Here is a 7,290-nt window from a genome sequence, read left to right as displayed (position 1 = left end):
TGCTGCAAAGAAGAAATGCACCCTGCAAAGAAAGCTTCAAATGGCAGGAAAATAATTCAGTGGTGCCAAAGCACACACAAAACAAAAATCACACCCTTGGGTTGTGACAAGGTTTAATAAGGACAAGTGCGAAGTGCTGCATTTAGGTTGGAACAACCCCATGCACCAATAAAGGCTTTGGAATGACTGACTAAGCATCAGCTCTCCAGAAAAGGACCTGGGGGTTATAGTGCACAATAAGGTGACCACAAGCCAAAAGTGTGCCCTTGTTGTGAAGAAGGCTAATGGTATACTGGGTTACACTAGTAGAAGAATTGCCAGCAGATCAAGGGAAGTGGTTTTTTCCCTCTATTAAGCACTGGTGATGCCAAATCTGGAGTCCTGTGTCCAGTTCAGGGCCCCCCACTACAGGAAGGATGTGGACAAATTGGAGTGATTCCAGTGGAGGCAACAAAAATGGTGAGGGAGCTGGGGCACATGACTTCTGAAGACAGGCTGAGGGAACTGGGCTACGTTACTATGCAGAAGAGAAGACTGAGAGAGGATTTAATAGCCACCTTCAGCTACCTGAAGGGTGGTTCTGAACACGAAGGAGCTAAACTGCTGTCAGTGGTGACGGATGAAAGAACAGGAGCAATGGTGTCATGTTGCAGGAAGGGAAGTTAGAATGGATATTAGGAAAAACTTTCTCAGTAGGAGGGTGGTGAAGCACTGGAATAAATTAACTAGAGAGATGATGAATTCTCCATCCTTGGAGGTTAGTAAGGCCCAATCTGTCAAAGCCCTGGCTGGAATTATCCAGTTGGGTTGGTCCTGCTTTGAGCAGGGGGTTGGACCAGATGATTTCTAAGGTCCCTTTCAACCCTAATTCTATAGGATTCTATGACTTCTCTATACTAGAGATGCTAAAAATGGTCCCAGCCTCCAAGCAGACCACCCAAGTCCTAGGCAGCTAGCTTCAGAAGTGGTCAGAAAGGGGGCACTGCCCTCCCATTACCTCCAAGGTGGGGCAGAGGTAAGCTAGGATCACTCTCCAGAGAAACACAGACACCTTCCTAGGATGACAGGATTCTGGCTTATGTGCTTTCTTTCATCAATGGTACTGTTGCTGTTGAGGGTAGCCAAGGGACATGGGTAGAATTGTGTAGTTTGGGGTTTGGCGCATGGAAACAATAAAGGGTTGACACTCGGGCCTGTCACTTTCCAGTTTCTTCTCTTGTCATTTTACTAGTACACCTGTAAGGTAGGTAGAACAGGAGAGAGGAGTAGAGAAGATATAAACACACTAATATTTCCCATTGCAATATGATGTTAACACAACTTTTCCAAAGCTCCTTGGGGATATAGTAATATTTGTGTTTGTGATGATTCTTTATGAGACCCATCAGGAATTAAAACCACACAACAGATGTTGTCTCATTTCCATTGCTTTCTTATGTGTCTCTTCAGAGACGTGACAGAAATATCTTTGTTTTGAAAAGTAGTTGAGGTTTCAGGTCTTCCACAGACCTGGGATTTTTCTGCCTTTAAATTCATTTGTCTCATGACAATTATTGAGGAGATTTTATAAATCCATCAGCTGAGAAGATTTCCCAAGTTAAACACAAGGTCCTGGCCAGGTCAGATCCCTCAATGGTGTGTGTCAGGATCCTGCAGGTAATGAACCCTGTCTTTTAAGCAGTCTGTAATGTGTTCTTATGGTGACTGAACAGTTACTGTGGCTATGTGACTTCAAATGAAAGCCAGAAACAAGAGCCTGAACCCCTCTGCAGCCAGCAGCATCCCATTAAGAGAGACCCAGAAGGTAAGGGCCTTTCAAAAACTTGTTTGTCACGGTCCAAATGCAACAGAATATGTCAGTGAAATAAGAACTCCGAAGAAGAGATGTAAGAGCAGAATGAGCAAGTTTGAAGATGGAATAGATAGAAACACAAATTGCAGCACCTTTGATTCATCAGATGCTGTTTAATAGATCATCTGCTGGATGGTCCATCAGGCAAGTGTGCTTAGGGACAAAAGCTTCTCTTGCCAATGGCATGCCAGGCAGTGATGAAGCCAGACTTGGACCTGACAACCTGTGACTGATTTAAAGGGGAATCATAAAGGGGGCACAAGCTTTGGGAAAGGATTTAGACTCACACTTTAGGATTTGCAGTGTGTCATGTTAACCACTCTGAAACCAGGTCCCTCTTATGGCTGTGAGCCAGACTTCTACTAACAGAGCTTTCCTATGGCCAGGTGACTCCACCACTGAGATGTTTTAAATGACCCGTCAGGCATTTAGGACTGACCAGACATATGTCAATGGGCTAATGGCAGGAGAGAGTGTGGCAGAGTCTGTTTCACTGTTCTCTGTGGGCAGCAGTGATTCTGTTCTCCATTTACACAGTTAGCTACTGTTTCATTTTAAAAACCTATCAGAAATCGCCACACTTCACTACATCAGAAGTGATGTGTTTTCATAGCTCTAGCAAGGTGAACCCAATTATTCCAGAGATTGAGCGGCTTTATATGGGTGCACAACCGTTAAAAAGATGCCTATTGACACCTCTGCAGATTTCACAAAGTAAACTACACATGATTAATTTGGTAACCCTTATGGAGAACTAGTATAGGGTACAAGTATGTACAAGAGTGACTCATTTGTTTCTGAATTATCAGCACTAAAAGCAAAGGTGTAACTGGGAAGTTGTGCACTCTGGATGGTAGAGTCCATGGAGCAGTGACTGCAGCCAGATTGCTGGTGGCAGACATCGTGGCTAAGAGTGCAGCAGCAGCAGCTGCTCCTATTTTTGTGCCTTCCCTTTCTCTCCACCTCCTCAGTTGATGTTCAGAGCTTGTGTTCCTCTTGCTCCCCCTTAGTTATTCTACTGGCTGAAAATTACAGCTCACATGTGTGAATTACCAGTAAAACTGCCTGATCCTGCAAGATGCTGGCTACTTCCATGGCTGAGTCCCTTCCATTCCCAGGGAAGTCTGCACCTCAGAGGATGAGGCCCCAGAAGCATGAGGAGGACATTCAGTCTGTTCTTGCAGACAGTTTGGTCCATGTGGGCCCAGGCAGGGAAGGTTGATATGGGGAGCTGATGCTGAAAACGCATTTGTTAGTTGAAAACACAACCAGGTCAAAACTCCTGGACTCTACAAGAAAACTACCCTTCCCTGGGGATGCTACATGTTCTGCTGGACTGCATCCCTACTTTCATCCAGGTATGAGTCTCTGCTGGACAAGCTTGCAAAGCCTGTAAGAATGGCAAGCCACCTGGACTCTATATTAATAGATGCCACTCTGCCCTGCTTTCTGCCCGACTTCAGACTAACATGGATAATCACCAACAGTTTTAGCTCTCTATTAATGGGCTTCAAGACACTGACTGGAAGTTTATTTTCCACTAGGTTGTGATATAATCAAAGCTTCCACATAATGCATGTACAAACAGAGACACAATTAGGTTTGCATAGTTAAGGTTCTACCTGATGTTACTCAACTCTTAAGAACTTTAGTTTGCTACCTGTTTAATAGCTGTGAAGAATTTCACATGCTCAGTTATTTTGCTGGTATTAGTAGTGCAACACAGACCATCCAGCATATAGGCTGTTATAATCCGGCTAAATTAACTCCTTACTGGGGGCATGCACCTGCCATGCTGTTTCTGGGTACTTAACTTTTAGAGGGATTTAGTACAGACCTGCACCATTTTCTTGAACATACACTGTATTTCTTTTGAAAATGCATGCAATAAAAAGAAACTAATGTTTTATGCCCAAATCAAGAATGGAATATATCATGGATAATTTTGTGAGTAAAAGTTTTACAGGTGTTCACAACAGCCAGTTTAAGATTTCATGTACACGAATTCATTTAATTCTACCTGATACCATTTCCCATATTGGAGACATGGCCTAGTCTTAAGGAAGGCAACTGGAGAAAGGATAGGACTGGCATATAAAAATAAATGAGTCAGTGTTTACAGGAAAAATATAGATTGTTCTTTGTTTGTTTTTCATGCATTTAATTTCCATTCTTCCAGATTACAGTGATGTTGGTTTGTGCCTAGTACATTTCTGCTCAAAATGGAAAACCATACTTTTGTCACAGAATTCATCATCCTGGGATTCTCCATCAGCCCAAAGGTGCAATTCTTCCTCTTCGGATTGTTTTCCATAGTTTACACTTTCTCTCTGATTGGAAATGTACTTATTCTTATGTTAATCTGGCTGGATTCCATTCTCCACACCCCTATGTATTTCTTCTTGTGTAACCTCTCCATACTGGACATCTGCTATGCTTGCAATAATGTCCCCCATATGCTGGGGAACCTCCTTTTCCAGAGGAAAACCATCTCATTTGCTGGGTGTGGGGTACAGATGTATCTCTACTTAGCTTCAGCCCTCACAGAATGTGTATTACTAGCAGTGATGTCCTATGATCGCTATGTGGCAATATGCCACCCCTTGCGCTACACTCTCATCATGAACTGGAAAGTGTGCCTCATACTGGTGGCATGTTCATGGGTCTCTGGGTTTCTGTGTGGTGCATTACAAGTGATTCTTACCATGCAATTGCCCTTCTGTGGGCCCAGTGAAGTGGACCACTTTTTCTGTGAACTCTTTGCAATGTTAAAGCTGGCCTGTGCTGATATCACTGTCAACAAAATTGTCACATCTGCTATCTCTGTGTTCTTCCTCCTGTTTCCCTTCATCTTAGTTCTTATTTCGTATCTATATATCCTAGTTGCCATCCTGCGCATCCACTCTGCTGAGGGACAGTGCAAAACCTTCTCTACCTGTAGCTCTCACCTGACTGTGGTGGGGCTCTTCTATGGAATGGCCATCATCATGTACATGGGACCCACTAGCAGCAACTGAGCCATTACAGAGAAACTTCTTTCCCTTTTCTACAGCTTCATTAATCCCTTGCTGAACCCCGTGATATACAGCCTGAGGAACAAACAGGTGAAAGGTGCCCTGGTGAAAGTTCTCAGGAGGGAGAGAATCTCTGCTTCCACATAAGTGTGTCTCCTACTTACACATTACTGTTCCCCTTTATTTATATACATGTCATTTTCTTGATATTTTAATTTTCAGCAATTAAATATTTTTTCCAAATTCTCTTCATAATATTATTTGTTTTGTACAAGACATTGGATACTATGGTATGAAGGTTTTATATATGGACTCATTATTATTATGCCATTCTACTTCTTTGAACAGGAATATATCCTTTAAAAGCTTTTTGTTAATGCAGTTATGCTGTCTCTTGTACCCAAGCAAGAATTTTCAAAAGTCTGCAGTGTAAATGCACATGAATGAAGGAGCAGCGATTTTAGGGTTTGCAGGGTTAGATGAGAAGGAAGTACAAGAAGAAGCAATGTCCCAGGAAGGCTCTTTCTTGGTGAAAGAGCACTGGTTCTTCAGCTGAGATGTTGGTGAGAATGGCCTCTGTGAAACTGTGACTTTCTCTGAAGGGAACAGGCCATGTGTGCATTATGTAAATTTTTTTTTTTTAATCTAAAAAACAATTTATTTTGGTGTCATTAATTTTTCCGCCAGAGGAAAAGTGTCCCCCAAACTCCTAATTCTGCTAACACTTGACAGACAGAAACATAACTACAGAAAAACAGATGTAGTTTGCCTGAAACTGGAATAGGGGAATGGAGTGGATGGATTTGCTGCATCCCTGGCCTTCTTGAGGTTGCCGTGAAGGAAAGCACACATGCCTACTCCTGATCCAGATGCATCAATCCCAGACAGGAGGCCATAGATAAGCCTTGGGGATATGTCTAATAGAGCTGTGCGAAGCTTTGGTAGGCAATTCAATTTGGAGGAGATGCGGCCTGATTCGGTGGCCGAATCTCCAAATCCGAATGCATTTGAGAGACCTATTCAAAGGTCAGAATCAAATCAGAAGCCTTCGAGTCGATTTGGAAAGATTCAGAGATTAGGAAAGCTTGCAGCAAGCAGAAACTGAGAAGAGGGAGGGGGTGGCGTGATCTTCAATATATGGAAAAGGCTAAGAGTGAGACTGCTCTCATATTGACATCTGTAGCTGGCCAGTGACTGTGATCTTTCTCTGAGTTCCCTTCCAATCACAGTGCTCTAGGGGAGGGACATAGACACAACATCTAAAGCTGTGTCCAAAGTGATCTGTGCCTTTAGTGAGCTGTGTCCCCCTTGGAGCATTGGTGTCTGAAAGGCTCTGGCTTGCTAGCTAGTCTCTCTTCTTGTAAGTTGCATCCAATCCTTTCCTACTTACCCTTGCTTACAATCCCTGTTGAATCCATTCCTTTCAATTTATTCTACCCCCAGAATCCTCTTATTTGTTCTTGTTATTCAGCCTCGAGTCTTTCTCCCCACAAAAAGAAATTTGTGTTTTCCCTGATAGTGTGTCATCACTGTGCAGGAAAGCACAGCATATATTACACACACATACATTTTGCAGCATACCAAACACTATGAAGCGTGCTGGAAAGGCAGGTCTTCTGGCAGAGAAGAGAGAGAGGGCAGAGGGAGAGCTGCAAGTTCCCCCCACCCCAAACATAGATGCACCCTCTTTCCTGGCAGCCATGAGTTTTCTGTTGCTAGTGGGAGCAAGGAGGTGGTGGTAGCAGTGCCTGCACCTGCACCACGTCCACGCACCACGTCCACTAACCAGCAGCAGCATGACATTCTCCCCCCCAGTTTCAGTTTCAAGCATGAGCCTTCCAGTGCCAGGAGGAGCTCGAGTTTTAGGTCCAAATCCAAGTAACCTTTGGATGAGGACACATTGATTTCACTGATTCTCTTGTGAGAAAAGGGGGAGAAGACCATGTGTTAAAATCATCCCTAAGTGGAAAAATGACTTGTTGGGCAATGTGTAGGGCTCCTTTGAGAGATGGGTGTCAATAAACTGTTAGCTCACGCATCCTTATCTCTGCAGTGCACATAACGGCTCATTCATCCTCCCTGCCGGCTGCTACCTATCTTCCTCAGCCCTGTACCCCAGGACAGGGAGCAGCCAGATTTCTTAGGAAGAATGCCCCTGGGGCCATTGTCTGTCACCTCCCCTCTGTCTCCTTGCCTTGTACCTTGGGCTTCATCAGGAGGAAGCAGGCAGGAGCAGCAGCAGGAAGCTGCAGGTGCAGGCAGTGTTTGTCATACAGTACAAGGTAGTCTGTGCACTGTGGTTCTCTGGAGCAGCTGTGGAGTTTCCTGATGCTAGAGGTGGGGAACAGAATAAATTTTCACCCAAGTTTTTTGCTGCACATGTGGCACACCAAAGTGGGGTGTGACTGTGCTACTGCACCCAGG

At 44.1% G+C, this 7,290-nt stretch overlaps 1 pseudogene; it reads left to right on the top strand.

Moving 5' to 3' along the window:
- The first annotated feature begins 4,074 nt into the window (after positions 1-4,074).
- On the top strand, positions 4,075-5,013 carry LOC102388791 (annotated as a pseudogene).
- The last annotated feature ends 2,277 nt before the right edge of the window (positions 5,014-7,290 follow it).

This window comes from Alligator sinensis, unplaced genomic scaffold, assembly GCF_000455745.1.
Source record: "Alligator sinensis unplaced genomic scaffold, ASM45574v1 scaffold317_1, whole genome shotgun sequence".
Lineage (NCBI taxonomy): Eukaryota > Metazoa > Chordata > Crocodylia > Alligatoridae > Alligator > Alligator sinensis.
This window is presented reverse-complemented; position numbering and strand designations above follow the sequence as displayed.